This window comes from Halictus rubicundus, chromosome 8 (assembly GCF_050948215.1).
Source record: "Halictus rubicundus isolate RS-2024b chromosome 8, iyHalRubi1_principal, whole genome shotgun sequence".
NCBI lineage: Eukaryota > Metazoa > Arthropoda > Insecta > Hymenoptera > Halictidae > Halictus > Halictus rubicundus.
The window spans coordinates 74,279-97,594 of record NC_135156.1 but is presented as its reverse complement, the minus strand read 5'-3'; the positions used below and the strand labels follow the sequence as shown (position 1 = coordinate 97,594).

The 23,316-nt window shown below is 51.0% G+C and overlaps 1 long non-coding RNA gene across 1 annotated transcript in view; it reads left to right on the top strand.

The window, feature by feature from the left end:
- LOC143356656 (uncharacterized) overlaps positions 1-9,507 on the top strand; it is a 388,872-nt gene extending 379,365 nt beyond the window's left edge. Inside the window, exon 2 of the long non-coding RNA XR_013082717.1 lies at positions 9,366-9,507. This is a non-coding gene — a long non-coding RNA (uncharacterized LOC143356656). The remainder of the gene's footprint in view (positions 1-9,365) is intronic.
- The last annotated feature ends 13,809 nt before the right edge of the window (positions 9,508-23,316 follow it).

Sequence of the window (23,316 nt, the reverse complement as noted above, 5' to 3'; positions counted from 1 at the left end):
AGTTGAAGCACTTACGACCTTTGCTTTGGGCTGGGCAGCTCGCTGCGGGATGTCCTCGTTCGCCGCAGTTGGTGCATCTCCTCGGCGTGGCGCTCGCTGCGCTGGCGGGCCGGGGTGCTGGCGTTGCAGTTGCCCTCTTGGGCGGCGCGTTCGTAGCCGTCGTCCGGATCGCGATCTTCCCGAATGCCTCCAGCAGATCCGTCCTCGTCCGGAACCGCTGCAGCCGGGCCTAGTCTTGGAGGACGGGATCAGGTATCCCGTCTATGATGCAGTCGATCAGCTCGTCTTCCTCTATGGACACGCGGGTTGCCAGGATCACCTTCTGGCGGAGGTAATCGGCGAAGGACTCCCCTCGTTGCCACGTCCTTCCCTCGAAGAGTCGCCTTGCCTGCAGCCGGTTGGACCTGGAGTAGAACATGGAGCCCATCTGCTCCAGCAGCGTCTCGATCGGCATCCCCATGTGTTCCGGTCTGGAGTGGAACCAGTCCAGCACCTTTCCCCGGAGCCTGGAGACTATCAGGATGCGGCACGCGTCGTCTCGCAACCCGTAGGTGTCGCACAGCAGCCGGAGTTGCCTCGTCCACGTCTCGAAGGTGCCTTCCGTCGCGTCAAAGTGGCTGACCAAGTCCGCGATGGCCGTGATGCCCATGCGGAGGGGCTCCGTTACCGTGCCTGCTGCTTCCGGCCCCGTGGGCTGCTGTTCGCTGCAGCCCTGCGCTTGCCGCAGAAATTCCAGCTCACGTCTGGCCAGCTCGGCTTCCCTGACAGCCATCTCCTTCTCCCTTTCCAACAGCCCGAGCCGAAGCGGCAGGAGTGGCATCTCGGTGGCTGGCGTATGCACGTCGGGCGTCGGCGCAGATTTGCTGTCTCCGGTGCCCGGCGGGTCGTACGGCCCGAAGACGTCGTCCTCTCCAATTCCGTGCTCCAGCAGCTTTGCCACCAGCTCGTTCTTCGTACCGCTCGTGGACAGCACGCGCCTCCTCAGGATCTCCTTCAATTGCACCGTGGTGAGGCCTAGGAGCGTGGGGTCCGAGAACCTGTAGCCTCTGCAGTGGGACCATCTGTCCCACTGTCGAGCCGTTCTCTCTATTTGAGGGATGTCACAGGTCTAAAGTCCTCTCGCTCCACCTCCTCGTGGTGGACCCTGGGAACATACATAGTTGTGTGTTGCTAACGGAGCGAGGGGCATTCCGCGGGAAGTAGTCCCAATGATGTGTGAGGCAGGGCCTCCCATGCCGGTAAGGCTCACACGAAGGGATGAAAACCGCGGGACAATGTGTCCTGCGATACGACCGGGAAGGTCGCCGAGGGCCCCATACCGTAAACCGGTGGTCATGTTTTACCGGAACGGGGGGCTTGCCTTAATCGGATGCACCGCTCATGAACGTTTGTACAACATCGGAATACCTGCTGACCTCCCGTTGTATCTAGGCTTACCGGGGCAAGCGGCTCTGCCCCGGTGGACACCCCCTTCCGCTTGTTGTATTATGGGTATCGAGTGAAACGCCCTCAGAAATGGGGGCCTACTAACCAGGCCCGCTAATGAAAAAATTATGGAAATAGAAAACACACAGCCTCGGAAAAATTTGGATGAGGTTAAGGAGGGGTTCCCGCACCCGGAAGCGGACGGGAGGGAGCTGGTGGTTCTGATGCCACGGCTAGTTCCGGCGGATCTTATGCCACCGCCGGCCCCGGTTCCCCGGGATCTCAGGCCCCGGCCTGGGAGGGGTACTCCGGTGCCCGAGCAGGAGGATGACCGGGGTTCGGTCATCTCTTCGGCTGCCTCCTACAGCGGCGCTGGTAAAAAGCGCAAGCGGGAGGAGAAGGAGCGGGAGCGGGAGCGGCCGGATATAAGGAGTATGCTCCCCGGGGAATTGACCGCCTTTATAGCGGAGCGGTCCGACGATGTCCGGGAGCTTGCGGACAGCAGCCGCAACTTGAAGGGGACCCACCATAAGGGTCTCCGCGACTCCTCCGCGGACATCAAGGCGGCGGTGCGAAAGCTGGAGCGCAGGAGTGTCCAGGGTGGACACCCTGCCGGATGCTCCTGCCCTCCGCCCGTCACGGACCCGGCGGACAACGATCTCCGGGAGAGATGCGCGACGCTGGAGAGGGAGCTCTGGGAGACCCGCAACACGCTGGAGGCCATGAGGGGAGAACTGATGGCCGTGAAGCGGTTGCGGGATGCTCCTCCCCTGCTGGCTCCCGGTGTCGACGTGGCCGCTGCGGCGCCCGCTTCGGACGTGATGACGCAGATGCGGGCCCTCATGGAGGAGGGCCTGAGATCCCTCCGTGAGGAACTGCGGAGGGATCTGCGTAGCGTGGTTGGCGCGCGCGGGGCCCCCCAGCCGCCGCCACTGGTGCCTCCGACGCCGCCGCGGCCCACCCCTGCGCCCGCGCCACCGACGCCGGCACCCGCCCCTGCCTCGGTGGCGGGAGGGGCGGGAAAGAAGAAGATGAAAGGCAAAGATAAGAAGGCTGGGGAGGTTCCACAGCCTTTGGTCCCCCGTCCGGCGCCGCGGCGATATGGTGGCTTCGCCACTCGGCGACAGTGCCCCCCTGCTCCGTGGTCGACCGGGCAGGAGGATGATTATGGTAAAGTGTGGAAGATTTCTGGTCGTGGGGTGCTACAGCTCACCCAGTTATGACTCCGCCGAACTCAGGTGGTTCCTGGACCGGCTGGGGCTCATGATAACCCCGTACGTAGCCGGTCCGGTGCTGGTCCTGGGCGACTTCAACGCAAAGTCCACCACCTGGGGTAACCCCAGGACCAGCGCCCGAGGCGGCGTCCTGGAAGACTGGGCGGAGGGGATGGAGCTCCGGTTGTTAAACCGGGGCTCCGTGCCAACGTGCGTGAGGTGGAACGGGTGGTCGATCGTTGACGTATCGTTCGCGACCGCCGCCGGCTCACGCCGTGTGTCCAACTGGCGGGTCTGGAATGGAGAGACCTTGTCGGACCACAGCTACGTCCTGATGGACGTGGCTGTGGTCTCGGACTCGCCGTTGGACACGCCCCTCCGACGTGGCGCCCCGTCAGCGCCCAGATGGGCGCTAAAACGACTGGACGGGGACCTCCTGGGGGCCGTGATTATCGGCTCCGCCTGGCCTTCGGCCAGGGAGCGCGAGGCAGATCTGTACAGGGAGTATAGATCGGCGGCCGTGGCCCTCAAGCGTGCGATTGCCGCTGCTAAGGCCAAGGCCTGGGATGAGGTCCTGCTCACCCTCCGTGACGATCCGTGGGTACACCCGTATAAGGCGGTGCTTGGTAAGCTCCGCCCCTGGACGTCCGCGGTCACGGAGATGCATGACCCGGAATTCCTGGGGCGCGTCGTTGCAACCCTCTTCCCCCTAAGTGATGGGCAGGAGGGGAGGTGGGAACGCGCCCCGGATCGGACCATTGGATGGTCGGACGAGTTGCGGGTCACCGAGTGGGAGCTGTACCAGGCCGTCCGGGGGCTCCGGGCTACGGGCATGAAGCCCCTGGCACTGATGGGGTTCCCGGTGGTATAATGGCCTTAGCCCTGGAGATCCTCGCCCCGGCGTTCAGGAGCGTCATGAACGCGAGCCTGCGCCGGAGAATCTTCCCCGCTGTTTGGAAAAAAGCGTGCCTGGTTCTCCTCCAAAAGGAGGGGAAACCCGCAGAGTCTCCCTCAGCATACCGGCCGGTCTGTTTACTCGACTAGGCGGGCAAGCTGTTCGAAAGAATAATTGCCGCCCGCAATAGGTCCCGACCTGAGCGACAGCCACTATGGATTTCGGAAGGGGCGCTCTGCAATAGACGCCCTGGAGCGCCTGCGCCTCCTACCCTGGACGCAGATAATGGGGGCGCTGGACCATTTCCAGGTGCCCCCTTACCACCGGGAGGTGGTCGGCAACTACCTCCGCGACAGGAAGGTGGCTTACACCGGCCGGTATAACATCGTTCACACGAGGGAGACGCACCGCGGCGTTCCGCAGGGGTCGGTCCTCGGACCGCTCCTGTGGGACTTGGCGTACGACGCGGTGCTGCGGGTTGTCCCCCCCCCCGGATACTGGTGTCATCTGCATAGCAGATGACACCCTGGTTTATGCCGAGGGGGAGGACTGGAGGAGGACCAGGCACCTCGGTGAGGCCGCCCTGGACTGCGTGGTCGGGCGACTTCGGAGGTTGGGGCTGACCGTGGTCGCCGAAAAGACCGAGGCGATCTGGTTGTATGGATCGCCTCGGTCGTGGCGGCTACCCCGTGGTTAGGACCTCCGGATTCGTGTCGCTGAAACCGCCGTCGAGATCGGGCCCAGGATGAGGTACCTGGGCCTGGTCATAGACGGCCGCTGGCGATTCGAAGGACACTTCGGGCTCCTCGCCCCCCGACTGGAGAGGACGGCAGCCGCCTTGGCGCGGCTGCTACCGAATGTCGGTGGGGGGGGGGGGCGGATTTGAAAGTACGCCGCCTCTATATGGAGGTGGTGCGGTCTATTGCCCTGTATGGGGCCCCCGTATGGCACCGCTCGCTCGGGGCCAGCACGCCCAGCCGAAAACTCTTGGAGAGAGTTCGGCGGCGGCTGGCCCTGCGGGCCATACGGGGTTACCGCACCATCTCCGCCGAAGCGGCGGGACTCCTCGCCGTGATTCCACCCTTCTCTGTGGTGGCGGCGGAGCGGGCGAGGTTATACCACATCGCCGACTCCTTCCGCCGCCCGCTGGGGGTGGAACTCACGCGCGAGGAGGAGTTGCTATTGACGCCCTCCACATGTCCGATTGTCTGGGCCCTCCTGCCCATATTTTATATATGGTGCAGGAGGCAGGGAAGGTTGACCTTCCGCCTCACGCAGGTGCTCTCCGGCCATGGGTGATTCGGAGAGTACCTGCACAGGATGGGGCGGGAGCCGACGAAGATGTGGACACGGCGCGGCATACCCTGGAGGAGTGCCCAGCTTGGGCCGGGCCGCGCCGTGTCCTGAGAGCCGCAGTGGGCGGGTGGGACCTCGCGCTGTCGACCGTGGTCGACCACATGGTCGGCAGCGTGAGGTCGTGGAAGACGGTGGCCTCCTTCTGCGAGGAAGTGATGAAGCAGAAGGAGGCCGCTGACCGGGCCCGGGAGAGGGACCCGGGCTCCGCGAGGAGTGTGTGGGCTAGGGGGCGACCCCCGCGCCGGCGTGTGCCTCCGGTGGTGGGGGGCGGAGTGTCGTTGTGCCCCCACCATTGGGGGCGGTGAATGTGGGTGCCCGGGGTGTGAGCTGACCCGGGTCCCCGGGGGGTAGGAGCAGGGCTCCCCCCGTGACAAGCCGACGCCCCCCGGGTTAGTTTCCCGGTATTGGGGGGTGTCGGTCCGCCCCTCCCCGGCTGGGGAGGGGGATCCGTGGGGGGTTGGGGAAAGGAAAGGTTGGGGGCGTGCCGGATCGCGCCTCCGACGGCCCTTCCTCCCGGTGGCGGCGTCTTCTTGCCTCGGCCGGGGCTGATTCCTTCGGGATACTGGCTCCGAGCGGGGCACGAAGACTCCGGGAGCTGTGGGTGGACCGAGCTGTTGCTCGGGAAGTCCTATCCGAAGGCTCCAGGGATGGTGACACCGGGCGGGTCCCTCCGCTCGGGGTCTTATAGGGTAGGCAGTGGGGGAGGTTAACCCCTCCCCCGGGGTATGATGATAGCTGGGAGGTGTCCTGTTGAGTACTCGCGTGATCTAGGCACCTCCCACTTAGTTTAGGTGGGCGTGGGTTTTTTAGTGTGTAGCCTTCTGGGGAATTTTCCCCAGGGGTAGTCCCACATAACCCCGACTCCCCCTAGGGAGTCGGGGTATGCGTAACGTCATTTTCCCCACGGAAGAAAAAAAAGGCGAGTTAATAAAAGGGCGGCGGAAAGTTCGAGCCGTGGAACTGTCAGCGGTTTGACAGGAGCGACTTTAGATTTGGCGGCGAGAAAAGACACAACAATATGTCCGGACGAGGTGACGACGCGCAGATACACGACAGCGGCATAGGCGACGGTAGATGCGTCGGCGGAGCCATGGAGTTCGCATGAGGCGATATCGAGATTTTGGTGCGTCCATCGAGGAATCGCAAGAGACTTTAGGGCAGGTAATTCCGCATTTTATATATTCCAGCGATCGAGAAACGTTGATGGAAGTGGGGCGTCCCAACTGCATTTTTCCAACCACAGCTGTTGCATGAGAATTTTGGCATAGTCGGTGGTGGGAGTGACCCAGCCTAAGGGATCGAAATGGCGAGCGATCGTGGACAGGATCGCTCATTTAGTGCCTGCGGAATGATGGGTGTTTGGGATCGGAAGGCGAACACTAAAGAGCCGCGGTTTTCTGAGACAACGACTTTATTTCACCGTGAGGATCGTCGAACAAGAAACGATTACTTTGTACAGTTTGTAAACACAAATAAACACGTTAGCACAGTTTAGCTTGGCGTGGATATCTCCCGTCTATTTCGGAAGCCGGAGATAGCTCTTGTGGCGCGAAACCGGTCAAAAGACGCGAAGCGTTCACGTGAACAAGAAGCAGAGATAAAGATCGATTGCGAGATAGCTAGTTAGAGCGTCAGAAACGAACTGGACGAGCGAGCGAGCCGGCGAAAACGATGATAATCGATCGTAACCCGTCTCGTCGGCGCGGGCCAATTAGAGAGCGAGCTAACAATCGATTCTTGATCTCGCTTCTCTCCGCGATCCAGCCAATTGCGGGGCGTCGATCCGCGTCGGCGCGGGAACGCTGCCGACACATTCAGCCAATCCCAAACAATGGGGAAGCGTCACGCGGAAGCGAAATGCATCAGCATCTGGGCTCCAGGCGACTCCAAGGACTTTCACAGTTTCGTCGAACTGTCGTACTTTCTCAAGCCCTGTTCCGCGGTCATGCGGACTGATATCGCGAAGAAGATGTGGGGCGTTGGTCCACTTATGCAGCTGGAAGTGCGCTTTGCTGAGCATCGTGATCAATTGATTACGCGTTTCTGTTAAACGTGACTCGTCGGACGCGCCAAAAACGCAATCATGCACATAAAGATGGTTTTGAAGGACGCTCACGGCCAACGGAAAATTTGACCCTTCGTCTTCGACGAGTTGTTTCAAGACCCGAAGAACCAGAAAGGGAGCCGGTGCTGTGCCATAGGTTACGGTCAACAACTGATACCGATCGACGGGATCAGACGGGGACGACCGCCATAGGATACGTTGATAATCGACGTCCTGCGGATCTACGAGAATTTGACGGTACATTTTTGTAACATCGGCGGTTAACAAGTACCGATATTGTCGACACCGCAAGATTATTGTCGGGAGATCCGTTTGCAGTTTGGGTCCAATCAACAAATGGTCATTTAACGAGGTACCGTTGCTTGTGAGACTCGATGCATTGAATACTACCCGAAGATGAGTAGTTGCGCTGCTCTCTCGAATCACCGCGTGATGCGGAATGTACACGGTTTGGGTGCCGCCTTGAAGAGACGGAGGGACTTTGCGCATATGCCCGAGGTTCAGATATTCGCGCAAGAACTCATCGTACTCGGCAAACAATGTAGGGTTCGAATGTAGCCGCTTCTCGAGACGCGTCAGCATCCGTTGGGCGATGCGGTAGGAATTTCCAATGTCGATCGGATGGGCCCTTCGAAAGGGTAAACGAACAATATAACGACCGGAAGGGTCGCGTGTATGCGTGGTGCGAAAGTGATTTTCGCACTGTTCTTCCTCTTCCGTGTAACGGGAGGTATTAGGAATCTCGATTTCCCAAAAGCGACGAAGTTCGCTTTCGAGCGGGTCGGATGGGATGCAATGGTATGACGGAACGACCGGAGAGGATGTTGACGTCATCGAGCCGGCAGGACCCGACAGAAACCATCCGAATATGGAATTTTGAGCGATCGGTTCGTGAACAGATCCCGTGCGAAGGCCGTCCAACAGTATAAACCCGGATAGATCCGCGCCTATTATAATTTGTATGGGATAGGAACTCATAGGCTTCTTGTCCGCTAAAGCGAGGTCGCGAATATGTGGCCACGAAATGGTTCCTTCACATCGCTCAGGAACGTACCGCGTTAAGGATCGCAAAATCAACGTAGTGGTCGAGAGTGTCGGTCCGGTTCCGTTGGTGGACGATATCTGAATTGTTGCAGCGAGTCGCGCGGTTGTTTCGCGGCTCCCTATACCGGAAATCGAGACAGACACGCGACGTCGGTGTACACGTAATCGTTGCGCTAACGATTCCGTCATCAATGTAGTTGCCGAACCTTGATCGAGCAACGCGCGAACAAGTTCACCACGACCTGCGGCGGAACTTACTTCAACCCAAGCGGTCGCGAGCAGGATGCGTTGTGTTGCAATCACAGGTGGCGACGATATGTGTGACGCAACGGTAGTCTTCGCAGAGGGCGGCTGATCGGAACTCGATGACGCAGCTTGAGAAATGTTTGAACTGGTGAGCGCGGAATCGAAATGTAACAAAGAATGATGTCGACGTCCGCATTGTTGACAGGAGTACTTACTCGGACAGGAGGAGACAGCATGTTTTTCACTGAAGCAGTTTAAACAGCGTCGATCGCCTTTTACGAAGTCGAATCGCTGCGAGACGGTTTTAGATTTGAACTGCGGACATGTGTTCAAAAGGTGCTCGGTTTTGCACAACGGACACGACAAACGGTTGGAGGTCGCGGCGTGACTCGATACGTTTCGCTTCGATTGTTTTGATATCGGTTGTAGAGCATCGAGCGCGCGAATTCGAGACTCTAAGAATTTCTCGAGCTCGGCATACGTCGGGTAGTCGATGGAAGCTCCCAACTGCAACTCCCACGCTTTTCGAGATGATCGGTCAAGGCGCGCGACAATTAAAAATACAAGCATATCGTCCCATGTATCTACTGGACGACCGAGATTTCTCAGCGCTTGAATCACTGTGTTGGCTTTGTCCCGCAGAGAGGTCAGCTCGCTCGCGGATTCGGTCGAAACGTGCGGCAAGGAGTGAAGCGATTGCAGATGGAAATTCACGAGACCTCTCTTATTGTCAAACCGGGCATTTAACAAATCCCATGCAATTTTAAAATTCGCCTCGGTAATCGGCAGGTTACGGATAAGGTCACTCGCGGTGCCTTTCAAACATGACCCGAGATAATGCAGACGCTAGACGTCGGACAACGAGATAACTTTGATGATAAGGGCGGTAAACTTGTCTCGAAAGCTTTCCCAGTCGTGGAAGTCTCCGGAAAACGTGGGCAGTCCTATTCGAGGCAGTTTCGATGGCGGTTGAGCTGGTGGAGGCGCTCCCGCTAGAGGTGAAGGCGGCGGAAGTTTGGCGGCTAGGGTTTGGATCGAGTCCGCGATGAAATCCGCGGACTGTTTTTGTTATATTCATGACGAAATTATTTTAAAATCAAAACAAGGAATACAATTCCAGCATTAATCTTTCATCAAGATATTTCAACAATGGAAAAACGTTACAAAGGAAAAGACTTATGTGCGATGGTTGCTGATTACTGCTGGACACTTATTATTGAAAATCGGGATACCAGGAACAAGCGTCAAGCAAGGCGGAAACATTTTAAAATTTGTTTACATCAGAAATAGGTAAGTTTTTGTATTAAATTTTCTTTGTTAAGCATTTCCGCAATGAAATGTGAATATAACTCGTATTTTTATAATCTTTTGTAATGATTGGCACCCAAAAAGACAAAAAAAAATGTATGTAATTAAGCATAGTAAGCAAAGACATACTTGTCATCGTCGACTACGCATAGCGACGGCCCTGGCGAGTCGAGAAAAGGCTGCAATGGCCGACTGGCGCGAACGCGCCGCGCACACGCTGTCAATTAATATTTTCTGAACCTTCTCGCATATTAAGGGAACCAAATACTTTTCGTGAATGGTTTCTTTACCAGAAATGTCTGTAGAATGCATTCCTGTATAGTAAATTCCTGCTAGATAAAGGATTTTTCACATAAATACAAAAATAGAGCGTACAAAGTAGCAGCGTCGGCACATTTTCAAACTTTAACAATCATTTACAACTATTAGGAAGTACATAAGAATATAATTGACTATATGAATATGTAGAGGAGTTTGATTTTTACAAAAACCAATATTTTTCGAAAACGTTGCGTGATGGAGCAATTCTGCTTTCAGATTTGGTTTTAGGATGACAAAGTGTATAAGAATCACCCAACAGGTATTGCAAAACTCGAAAAAAGTTTGATATTGTTGGACAGTGTTATTTTTTTTATGAGACTTGCACCAATATATTTGTGGCATTATTCTGATTAAAATTATACCAAACGCTATATAATTCGGATCACATTTAAACTAATTTTCCGTTAATATCATCGGAATTATATATCATCGGAAATATGTTGAAAAAGTTTCATACAAAAATAACGAAAAATAAAGAAGTTTTGTAATTGGATTAGTAGTGGTCTTCTGGTCTCACACCGATATAGCCGACAATGTTGTGACCGCGACGGCTCTCGAGCTTCGGCCACTCACCGCGGTCCATTTCGGCCCAACATTCGATTTAAAAAGTCTCGAACTGGTCGACTAAAGTGTGGTGGTGCTCCATCGTGCATAAAATAAGTAAAACGACATGTCTCGCACGGTATGATATGTCAAGTCGGATAGCCGACGTGTTGCTGATAACGTCACCGGACTCATCATAGGTTAAGATAATGTTAAGATAAAAATAAGATATTGCATATATATATATGTTTGCGCGTGGCGAAGATGCGTGGATAACTGGAGCTATCCTGACGAGGATATTCAATGGGAGTGTTAGAAGGCAAGCAGGATCACTGATCACGTTTAAAAATTGTCTTTATTGCGAAAAGAAAGGATCGTGATGCTCACGGTTGTCAAGAGCTCCGCGATAAGCACGAGAACACTAATTGCCGCAATTTTATTGAGAGCGATTTACAGAACGCGATAGGCGCGGTTACACACTGTCGTTCGCTATGATAATCGAGCAAAAAAGAGAAGAAGCCGCTTGTCACCGTTGCGTGTATACTCTTCGAGGTGTCGATCGAGGAATGCCCCGTTACGGTCGACTCGATTCGTAATTGTAACGGTTAGACGTGGCGCTGTTGATCGATACGCATGATCGATGCGTGGATCGAGCCTTGTTTGTATGGTGCGCGAGCTGCCGAAATTTTAACGGCTGATTCCTGAACAATATATATATAACACCTTATAAATCATAAGCATATATTTTATCATTTGTTAGTAACATTAATAGTATTAATCCGTAGTTATTTTCATACGTCATAATTATAAGTCCGCCATTTCATCCGTAGGCGCGCGAAGACGCGCGGTATTAGGTCATCACGCGCTAGCGAGCCCCACCACGACGCAGCGACGCGTCACGAGCCCCACCGTAACGCATGATTGCGTCATGCTCCCCACCACACGGTCCCCGAGCGAAGGAGGTCCATGCAGCCCCGGAGACCTTCACCCTCGATCGCGACCGAGTCGCGCCTACACCTCGCGATTCAATTCCAAGCTCTACTTTTTCTAGCGTTTCTATCCACAAGTATTACTATTTCTCGCGTTGCTATATCTTACTATTTCCAGTTCTTGTTCACACCTCGTTCATTATATCCTAATTACTCCAATAAGTCTGGTTTGTACTTTGTATCATTATATTATCAAGAATATATTTAGGTAGTGTTAATGTTAACTCAATGTCATTTATTCTACTCCTGTTCTACGCCAAGTGAAGTGCTTCGCGATTCGCCTGTTCAATAATATACCGATTCCCTCACTGTACGCCAGAGCCCACCAGGCAGTCTCGGTGCAGTCACGGAATCCTCGTGTTAGCATTTGAATCCTTTACTTGATCGTGCGTCTCTGAGCCCACCAGGTAGTCTCGGCACGGCAACGAAAGATTCTAGGCTTGTAATCCTGCATTCCGTTACTTCGTGATTGCCCAGTAACGTACGTCATGCCGCGCCGAGCTGGAAGAAAGTACCAGCTTAGACGTCTTACCCGCGAATACGAAACAGACACGCGTTACTATAGATTTAGCCTGTACATCGGAGTTCATCCAGTACCGATAATTATTCCCGAGACCGTGCCTCACGCCAAGATCAAGGTCATCGCCAAGCCGCCCCAGACGCAGCTGCAGCAGGTACGAGGGGAAGACGAAGGACGACCGAAGCCGATGCAGACGCCGACCTTGGTTGACAACCAAAGCCATAAATTGACGCCGATCATCCTGCCACCTGTCATCCACGACACGGACAGAATACCTGTGGAAGACCCGAGGGAGCGGCTCTACACCGAGGTTAACGAGCGCCACCATAAAAACCTATTGAGAGCAGCGAAGACAAGTGCCGGAAACCGCGACGCGAATCCCGAGTTAGACGACGGACATATGTGCCGCGTTAACCAAAAGCCGGCGAATTAATTAAACACGTCCTTATTCCGCGTTAGTTCCACGATCCCCTTCTAAACCCGCGTTCGCGAGCCGCGGGACGTGACAGATAAGACGCATATCGGTCAATAATCGTGAACGTAAAAACTTAAAGTAATTCTCACTTGTTAAACGATGTGGAAGATAATAAGTGCCAATAATTCTGTTTCCTAGAATAGCTGCCCACACATTGACTGAAAAACATCCTTGATTGAAATGTTGTATCATGGCGTGAGGGTTTCGGTAATTCCATATTCTAACATTTTGCCTGTTTTGCAAACCGTGATTAGAAAAACTGCTCTCATCCGTGAAAATAATATTTTTTAAAAAATTCTGATTTCGGTGCAACTTCCGAAGCATCAGTTGACAAAACACTTTTCGAACATCATAGTCAATATTTCGGAGTGCTTAAACACTTTGAATTCGAAAAGGTCGGAGACCTCCTTCACGAATTATACGACGCACTGTGTTGAAAATATAGACAGGAGACTGAGGCACGGAGTGGCTCAGGATCGGTAGGAAAGTGATATAGGCTGTAACCGTACAGGTTACATATTGATACACCCCATATATCGAACATCGATGTCGACCCCACCATAACGTTCCGTGACGTAACCCGCGAGTCCTGACGGAGAAAAGGACCGCGAGATATCGCGACACTTGTCGCGATGCGCACGCATCGATCCCCACTCGATACCGATCGAAGGAGCTCGATGCGTGCCGCAGATAGATCACTCTACATCTGGAAGCGGTTCTAGCCGCACGCGTCTCGCGAAGTGTCCCGTCGGCGAAACACGGTACGCGATCGAGGGGTCAAAACCGACCCGATAGAACAGGCAAACCGACTGTTCTATCCTCGACGCGTAAGCACCTCAAACCGAGGAGTCACAGGTGCAAACTGCGCTGTGGCATTGCCGACCGTTAAGACGCAGTTTGTGTTCTGTGGAATTATCACGGGTTATTTAAAATTCATAAATCTTTCGTCGTAATCGTGGTACCGAGTGGACACTTCGTCATCGTAACTTTCGTGGTTCTCGTTCGAAATGCCCATCACTGCTTCGGTAGGATTTGCATGGTCGTGATCATTCTGCCGCTATCAACAAGGAACACGTTCGGAGGCCACGTATCGTGCTGAAGAGCGTAGTCCTTGGTAGCGTGGCGTGACCTACGGCTTGGTGTGCGTCTCTATCCATACCACTCGTACGAGCATTCGGACGAATGTATGGACGGTCTGAAAAGTCCACAATCGTGCAGTGCGTCGTACGCATACGGATTGTTCGAACGAACTCACAATTTCCCTTCGGGTCGATTCGATACGACCGAACCTTGCACAATCCTTGTCATTCTGCCGCTACTTACACGGAGATTGCTCGGAGGCCACGTATCGTGCTGAAGAGTAAACTTCTTAGTTGCGTGGAGTGCCAGGGGTTTTTAGTGTGTGTCTCCACTTGGGCCATTTGTACGAGAATTCGGCCAAATACTTGGGTGGTCTGACGGGTTCGCCTTCGATCGGTTACGAGGTCGAAACGAGTCGTTCAACCGTCACTGCGTCAGGCACACGGGTCGGATTAGAGCGAGCGGACTGTGCACAATTCTTGTCATTCTGCCGCTACCGATACGGAGATTGCTCGGAGGCCACGTATCGTGCTGAAGAGTAAACTCCTCGGTCGCGTGGAGTGCCAGGGGTTTTTAGTGTGTGTCTCCAACCGGACTACTCGTACGCATTCGCGGGCGGGTGCACGGTTGGTTAGAAAGGTCACGAATTCGCATATCGCGAGGCGCGATACACGTTTAAATCGTTAAAATCATTCATTAAAAAAAAACCAGGTGTAGAGGCAAAGCGAGCGAACTGCGTGCGTCGTAACACGGCATACATTGCGTGTTTACGTGTTGCGAGAACTCGGTACGGATTACCGATACGCGGTATTCAGCGCGTCGTCATAGAGGAATTTCTTGCCCCGTACGTCGGGACAGATCACGAGTCGTCCTGTAAACAAATAGCTCTTCTCCGAGCATACCGGAGAGATTGCTCGTCAAAACAGAAATAGTTCTTCCAAGAATATACTGCCATTTTACCAGTAATTTGTCTACAAGCTTTATTTGTCTCGTCCAAACCTCGCCGCTTTCCAGTGCCTGGAGGCACGAATCCATCTCCTTCGCGAATTTACACGCGTAGGGAATTGGGGGTAGTAACCGGCCCCCGTGTCTTAATATAAATAACCCTTGAGTCGTCGGGACAGGGATAAATCAAATCAACGCAGTCGAAAGAGGAATGTACGTGCAAGTGTAACGATTTGTTCTTCCACACGCCAATGCACACGCGGTCTACCAGCTTCCCTATAATTATTAATACAATTCAATACTGATTCCCCACCCCCAAAACGTTGGTCTTGTAGAGACTAGAGAAAGTTGAAAAACTGCTGAACACGATTTATGGTATATGTGACTAGATAAAGCTATTTTTGAGAGAACTGTTTAGTTTCAGATCCTAGCATGATTTTAGTTCGAGTTAGTCACAGTCTCAATAGCTGCATACGGGTACCATAAATCGCGGAGTGCCGAAGGACCTTTGACGAGAGGGCAGCGGTCGTCTGCGACCGGAGGAGCTCCACGTGCGCAAGGTCTGAAGGACACCAGCATTATTTGGAAGAGATTTTTCCCTTCCACAAGGACAGAGAGGATTATATAAGTAGAGAGGACGATGAAAACCTAGTCAGTCGTTAGCTACCAGACCAGATGTCACTCTGTCAGTTGTCCGTTCTAAAAAAAATATCCTTACGACAAATATCACGGGTTCATTGAACAAGACATTAACCACAGTCTACTCGTTGGAATTTCCGTCGATCAGGAACTTCTCTTGCACGCCTCCCAATAGTGTAAGCCACACTTTATATATTTCGCGTGCTTTGGCATAGTTTCCAAATGCTTCATCTATTGCACGAAGTATTTGTCGCATATTCATATATTTTCGCACCATCATACTATATCACACATAAATGACCGCTATAACCAAAAGCTAGACATAAACTACCAAACGAATGTGGTATCAATCAAGGCGATGCAATCAAAATCGCGATAGTGGGGATTATCCGAACTGTTTATGTGGCCTTTAACGCTGTAGCGGCGTTTCCATTCTCGCCATGACTGTATTTATGTTAACAACTAGCATTTCAATTTGAAATCTTCAACTTCTACGAATAAAATTCATCTTACAACCGACAAAACTTCCGCATCAATTTCTGGCGAAACAGTCTAGTTTGGACCCATGGTTTCTTTGGCACTTTTTACTCTCATGATGTATAGAATACAATGTAATGAAAATTTGACCTTGAAATTCAAAGTCAAGGTCAATTTTGCGGCAACTGTTTTTTTACAGATCTTCATCGATACGAAGATGTAGAATACGCGTATGCTTGCCAAAACCAAACATTTCTTTAAACTCTGTACGAATGAAAGAGCTCATAAAGTTCATAAACTCTTGGAAAGAGTGCGGCGCCGGCTGGCTCTGCGGGTCATACGGGGTTACCGCACCCTCTCCACCGAGGCGGCGGGACTCCTCGTCGTGATTCCACCTTTCCATGTGGTGGCGACGGATCGGGCGAAGGTTACCAAAACGCCCGCTCCTTCCGCCGCCCGCCGGGGGTGGAACTCACGCGCGAGGAGGAGTTGGAGCTCGAGGACCAGAATCGCCAGGCCTGGACGGAAGCATTTCCGGAGTGGAGGGCGCTGTTGGCGCCCGCTGATTGTCCGGGCCCTCCTGCCCATATTTTATGTATGGTGCAGGAGGCGGGGAAGGTTGACCTTCCGCCTCACGCAGGTGCTCTCCGGCCATGGGTGCTTCGGAGAGTGCCTGCACAAGATGGGGCGGGAGCCGACTGAGCAGTGGCACCACTGCGGTGAAGACGTCGACACGGCGCGGCATACTCTGGAGGAGTGCCCTGCTTGGGCAGAGCCGCGCCGTGTCCTTAGAGCCGCGGTGGAAGGGTGGGACCTCTCGCTGGCTGCCGTGGTCGACCACATGGTCGGCAGTGAGGGGTCGTGGATTGCGGTGGCCTCCTTCTGCGAGGACGTTATGTTGCAGTAGGAGGACGCTGAGCGGGCGTGAACCGGGCTCGGCCAGGAGAGTCTAGGCGCGGGGACGACCTCCGCGTCGACGTGTGCCCCCACGAGGGAGGCGGCAAGGGAAGAGAGGGCGCGGCGGTCCCCCTCGCGCCAACTGGTGCCCCCGGTAGAGGGGAGCGGAGTGGAGTCGGCGCGGTGGGACTCCCCGCGCCATGATGTGTCCCCACCATTGGGGGCGGAGGATTTGGGCGCCCGGGGTGCGAGCTGACCCGGTAGCATAGCTCCCCCCGTGATAAGACGACACCCCCGGAAGTATTCACTATGTGGGGGTGGGGTGGGTGTCGGTCTGTCCCTCCCATAGGGGAGGGAGATCCGTGGGGGGTTTTGGGTAGGAAGGGTCGGGGCGTGCCGGATCGCGCCTCCGACGGCCTTTCCTTCCGGTGGCAGCGTTTTCTTGCCTCGGCCGGGGCTGGTTCCTTCGGGATACTGGCTCCGACCGGGGCACGAAGACTCCGGGAGCTGTGGGTGGACCGAGCTGGGGCTCGGGGAGCCCAATCCGAAGGCTCCAGGGATGAGGACACCGGGCGGGTGCCTCCGCCCAGGGTCTTGTAGCGTAGGCAATGGGGGAGGCTAACCCCCTTCCCCGGGGTACGATGTTAGCTGGGAGGTGTCCTGTTGAGTACTCGCGTGATCCAGGCACCTCCCCTTTAGCTTAGGTGGGCGTGAGATTTTAGTGGGTAGTCTGTCGGGATCTTCCCCAGAGATAGTCCCACATAACCCCGGCTCTCCCCAGGTAGGCGGGGTATGCGAAAAGCATTTCCTCACGATAAAAAAAAAGGTTGGTTTTAGTGTTTGGTTCTTAACATCGCCCTATTTATATAATCGCTAATAACGGGGCTCACCTTGTTTTTCGGCAACAAGGACTACACACACATATACACACATACCGCATTTGTTGTCCTCGAATGATTGCCATGATAACTTTCTCACACAGGTATTCCTAGATAATATTTTGCAACCAAACTCAGGATCGGAAATCTTGTGTCATTAGATTTCCACCAATCTAAAATATTAATTTGGCGTGATACGCCTTCTAAGAAATAGCTCCGTATTTCCCGATTTTTGCGTGTATCAAAATTACACGTTTCAATTTCCGGGTTGCCCAACGTCTTATCAAAAAAATCTAGGAATCCCGATTTTCTTCCATGTAATCAGTAATACAATGGAGATTTCGAAGTTATTGGAATTAATTAAGAAAAATTGTACTTGTAACATAAAAATAAAAAAAATATACCAGTTTTAGCTATTTTATTCTGAGAAACATTTTCATCAGAATTATTATTGCAATCGTTATGCAAAGCTGATACTTGTCTACTAAATTTTTCTCCAATTGGCAGTAACGGATCTTTAAATCGTGGATCTGACAACATAGCATATATATATATATGTAAAGAGAAAATATCCTCTTTAATTGAATTTGAGCGCGCGTTGGATGCTCAGCGCACGCTTCGGAGTGTGATTGACAGGTGGCGCATCAGTTGCGACTGGGCATGAAAGTGAGAGAGAGAGAGAGAGAGAGAGAGAGGAAAGTGGAGCACACGTGCAATCCATAATTATCCGTAATTAACTTACTATAAATTAAAATTAATAAGAAGTTAGATAAACTGAATAGAGAAGAGGTGAAAATTAACTTTTATTGCCGTTTCTCTGTTTTGCAGGTAAGACCGTTGTACAAACTGTAAATATAATGTAAATAGTATAAATAAAATAACTCTGTTTTTCAGTGAAACAATTATTGGTTGATTTCATAACCTGTTCAGGAAAAAAAATTTATAATAAACATTATATATATATAAATCATGTTACTTTACAATAGGTTCGAAACGTTCCTGCAAGTAAAATATTATATTTAATTTAATACAACTTCTTAAGATTTCCTTTTTTGCAATTTGAGATCAAAATAAATAATTGAATGAAAGCAAAGTTTTCTGTACTAGCACAGGGTTCTACTTTTAGTACATTAATTAAACCAAAGTATAAAGGATAGTATTGCGAAAGAGTTGGGTACAGCTCGTCGCCATAATCTCCGTCGCTTCTTTAATTGGTTCGAGTACACTTAATACAGACTCGAGGAAATTCCAGTCTGCCGTACTCAAATTTTGCGGCATATTTTCTTCAATCGATATTAATACCATATTTAATGCTGTCCGTAATTGATATAATCTTTTAAACATTGTGTACGTGGAATTCCATCAAAATTCTTCATAGCCGTTTTAATTGTTAATTGTAGACAGTGAGCAAAACACGGTATTCTGCACCAACTGTTGTAAAGAAGTCGGGGTTTTCTAAGTCTAAATTCCACTCACTTAGACAATTTAACAATATATTTTGTATGTTCTTATATGTGTGTTTCTCCTGAACATGTTGTAAGTTCAACATATAATGAACTAATTGAAAATCTTTTGTTATATAATGGACAGTTAAAGATATGTAACTTTGGATTGCTCTGAATGTTCATCTATCTGTTGTATATGCTAATATGTTACCTTCTGTGAATAATGATATATGCATTACATATAAAACATATAAACTATAAACTGTACGAAATATATAATGTTCATAAAGGAAAAAAATATATAATTCATATAAATATAATTTACCGTCTTGTATGTCCGCAAATATTTTACTTCTTAATTGCGACTTCAAATGTTTATACATATTTGGAATTATTTCCCGTGAGAATATCGTTCGACTAGGTATCTGACATCGCGGTTCCGCGATATGTAACAGTCGCCGAAATCCAAAATCGTTAACGATGCTACATATTTGGTTGTAGAGCCATTCCGATCATATAGGTTATTCCATTTGTTAATTCCTTAGATCTAACTGAATTTTTGTGTCTAAGTAGATAATATTTATTTCTCTATTACTACTATTACTTGGCCCTGCTTCTGTATTGTCTGTTGAAGTAATTATTCCACGATGCACAGTTTTTAAGTGACGCGTAAGACTGGATGTGCAACTGTATTTTATATTAAATTTCCTTCAACAAATATTACATCGTGCTCCGTCTGGATTGAATCTTTCAAAATCCTGCCAAACATTGCTCTTAATCTTCCGTCTCTGTTTCATAAGTTCCACATTATTGCTACTATCGTGTAATATCAAGGTATCAGTACTGCCCGAATTGTGTCTCTCGCTTATGATTCAATTTTTATAGTATTTTTCGTACACTACTTAATAAACTTTTATTCATAAACCATTTAACCAAACTGTTGAAACTGTAACAAAATTGTACTGCTATAGGCTGTAGCAAGTTACTAGAACCAGAATAAACTGAAGATTGAGTTCAAGGAATTATTGTCGTGAACTCGAGGACAACCAAAGTTAAATAAACGAACGCATAGTATACAACAATGTACTACTTTCAAACTCGGCGACGAAAGTTATAGTTTCGCTGCTCAGACCGTGCATCATATTCTAATCCCAATTTAATCTTACAGAGATTCTACGAACAATAATATGTATTTTAAGGAAATGTAGGAGGCAGACGTGTGTGTGTGTGTGCGCGCGTGTGTTTGTGCGCGCGAGCGCATACGAGAGCGTTGACGGCGTTGTGAGCGTTGTGAAGAACAACAAGCGGCAGCGCCCGCGAGAACGAGCGGCGAACTTTAGACTATTTACGGTGACGACCAAATTGTTTAACAAAATCTAGAATGTTCAATGGAGACCGATATAAAAGGACGCGTCCGTGCCTCGGTAACGGTTGCAAAAGAATGTATTGTTACGATACGATCCGATTAACGATTTTGTATATTTTTCTCGACGTGCGAAGTATTTCCGTGATTCTCTGTGATTGACATCGTGCATATTTCTAATAAAAAGTGGTTATTTACACATACTGCTCTTACAATTGGGGGCTCGTCCGATTTTTAGACAATGTTCAGAAAGTGCGCGGTAGATATTGACGGTACGCGAGACAAGGAATTAAACGCGGAATACGTAATTTATGGCTCACAACGAAATGGCGGAGAAAAATCTCCTGAATCTCACCACGGCACGTTTGAAAGAGATCCTACGAGAGAGAACTCTCTCCACCAGCGGAACGAAAAACGAGCTAGTCGCGAGACTGCTCTAATACGGTGGCGAGGAGGAAGACCTTTGCTACGGAGGCGGGGATTTGGAAGTCGATAATCCAAAATCGACCAGACTCCTGCCATCTCAGACCAGGCTACGGAGATGGAAATGATGAGGCGCCGAATCGAATTGCTGGAGAAGGAGGAGGAACTGGCCATCCGAGAAGCAGAGTTGACCAGACGGGAGCTAGAGGTAGCGCGTCTAGCACCAGGCTATTACAGACAGCAGCCGACAAGGACAGGGGTCACAGGTACGGCAGCTGAACCTCTCTGAATGACCGTCACGGCCATTGCGGATCTTCTGAATCATTTCGATGGTTCGGGAGGCGCCTTTGAAACTTGGGCGAAGCAGTTTCGACTCCTACGGGACGGCTACGAACTGCGACACGACGCGTGTCATATCCTCATCGTGTCGAGGCTCCGGGGAAAGGCGCTGGACTGGTACCATTCTCGACCTGAGCACATGGCAATGGAGACCGAGACCCTGCTGGAATGCATGAAGGCCATGTTCTATTGTCGGCCGAACAAGCTGATGGAGAGGCGACGGTTCGAAGAGAGAACGTGGCACCGAGGAGAAACCTTCGCCGATTATCTTCATCAGAAGGTAATCCAGGCGAATCATATCACCATAGACGGGGAGGAATTCATCGACTGCGTCATCGACGGGATACCGGACCTTAACCTACAGAACCAGGCATGCATCCAGAGGTTCAAAACGAACGCCGATCTACTGGACGCCTTCGGGAAGATCGAGCTCGGACCGAAGACAACCACCACGATCTTCAAGGGAGGAGAGCCGGCGTCAAGGTCCTGTTAGGTATGGAGACGTTCTCCACGTTCATTTCGATTAGAATTTCTAATCTCTTTTCTGAGAACGAAAAGCGTCCCAACAGGCCCCTTTTATTAACGAAAGATACTGTATGCCTTCTTTATATCAAAATCTCTAGACACTCCCTTCTAGCATCCGTTAATCAATGTTCTGATAGGAAATAGCCCGGATAACCTTCATTAACCCCTTTCAACGAAAATTTAACTGGGGCCTGCTTTTCATTAGAAGTGACAAAAAATGTGACTGTGACCCTACGCGACATTAAATCTTAAACAGAGTACCCCTTTCATTTTCAAGGTATATAAACCCGTTCATTTTCATCCTCTTCGGTTCAGTTGAGAAGCGGTTCAGTCGAGATTCAAACGCGGTTCAGTAATCGTGCAGTCACGTCGCGTCTATTCTAGTGAGATCGGGTTAAAGTCGCTTTCGAATCAAACCGTAACCTTATAGATTCCGTTAGTTTCGGTATATATTCTATTTGGCATTCAACAATCGCTCTCTAACCCCACATTGCCAGTGCGTCAACACCGTGCATCATAGGTAACAATTTCTCCAATTGTACACTTATTACATTCACTCGCGACACAAATAACAACATTTGTAATTATCTTAAATCAGAATATATTTGTCTTGTTTGTTAACTCGCGTAATCTACAACCCTTAATTATTGCCTAATATCCTAATCTAATAATTGAACGTTCCCACACGATACAATCTTACCGCTCGGATTGTATCAATTAAATTATATATAAGTTACGAGGCTTACTAATCTTAAATTCAAATCAACGAAGATTTCTCCAACCTAGTGGCTCCCCGATTTCGCATTGGGTTCTTCCGTATCCTAGCAGCTCCCTGGTTTGCATCAGGTGCGTCTGTGAGTTATCCACCTTCCTTTCAAATCGGGTTCGCCGCATGTCTCTCCTAGTGTTTTAGACTTCTGGGGGATTTCAGTATTGAAATCTTACCGGTCAGTCTAAGATAAATGCGATAGCTAACGATCGACGAAACTCTAGGTGATCAAGCGGGACGGGTTTGAATCACGTAAGAACTGTCGGTTGTAGTGTCAATAGACGAACTGATCGATCAGCAGGTCGCGTCGATCCTCCGCGTCCGTCCCCCCGCCGCACCCGCGAGGCTCGAGCTGCTCGATCCACCCGCGGCGTTCGCGGGGAGCGAGAGGCGCGGTGCGGGGACAGCAGCGTGCCGAGGCAGATCGATAGATCGATGTCGTTATTTATTTTTCGTGTTTCGTATGCATCGTGCATTGTTATAAAATTGTACGTTGTAAAACTTGTTATAATGAGATGAGGAACTATGTACAATAGAAGTATAATGAAATAAATCTCTAACACCTAGTGACTCCCCGATTTCGCATTGGGTGCGTTCACGAAGTTTCATCCTCTTAGTAGCTCCTCGGTTTCGCATCGGGTGCGTCTGCGTTTGACTCCAACTTCCCAGAGGTTCCCTGATTTCGCATCAGGTGCGTCCTCGACGTCAACTTTCCTAGCGGCTCCCCGATTTCGCATTGGGTGCGTGCGCGTACCTAACTAACAAATTGAAACCATATTCCTGGGGTAACAACCCCCTCGCCGGCCTCTCGCGTTGCTCGCAGCCCTGGCTCGTAACAGTCCAGAGGCGACACGGCGACAAATGCAGCGACGGCAACGAGGAGGTGCACCAACTGTGTCGACCGAGGACACCCCACTCCGAAATGCCCAGCGCAGGACAAAGGTCGTAAATGCTTTGATTCCAACGAATTTGGTCACATTTCGCGCGATTGTCCAATGAAAAAACAGAGCGCAAAGAACGTCCTCGCTGTCGCCGAATCGGCGGAAACGAAATTCCGGAAAGATGTCCGCGTAAACGGGTGCGCCGCGGTAGCCCTCCTTGATACGGGTAGCGACGTATCGCTTATTCGTGAAAA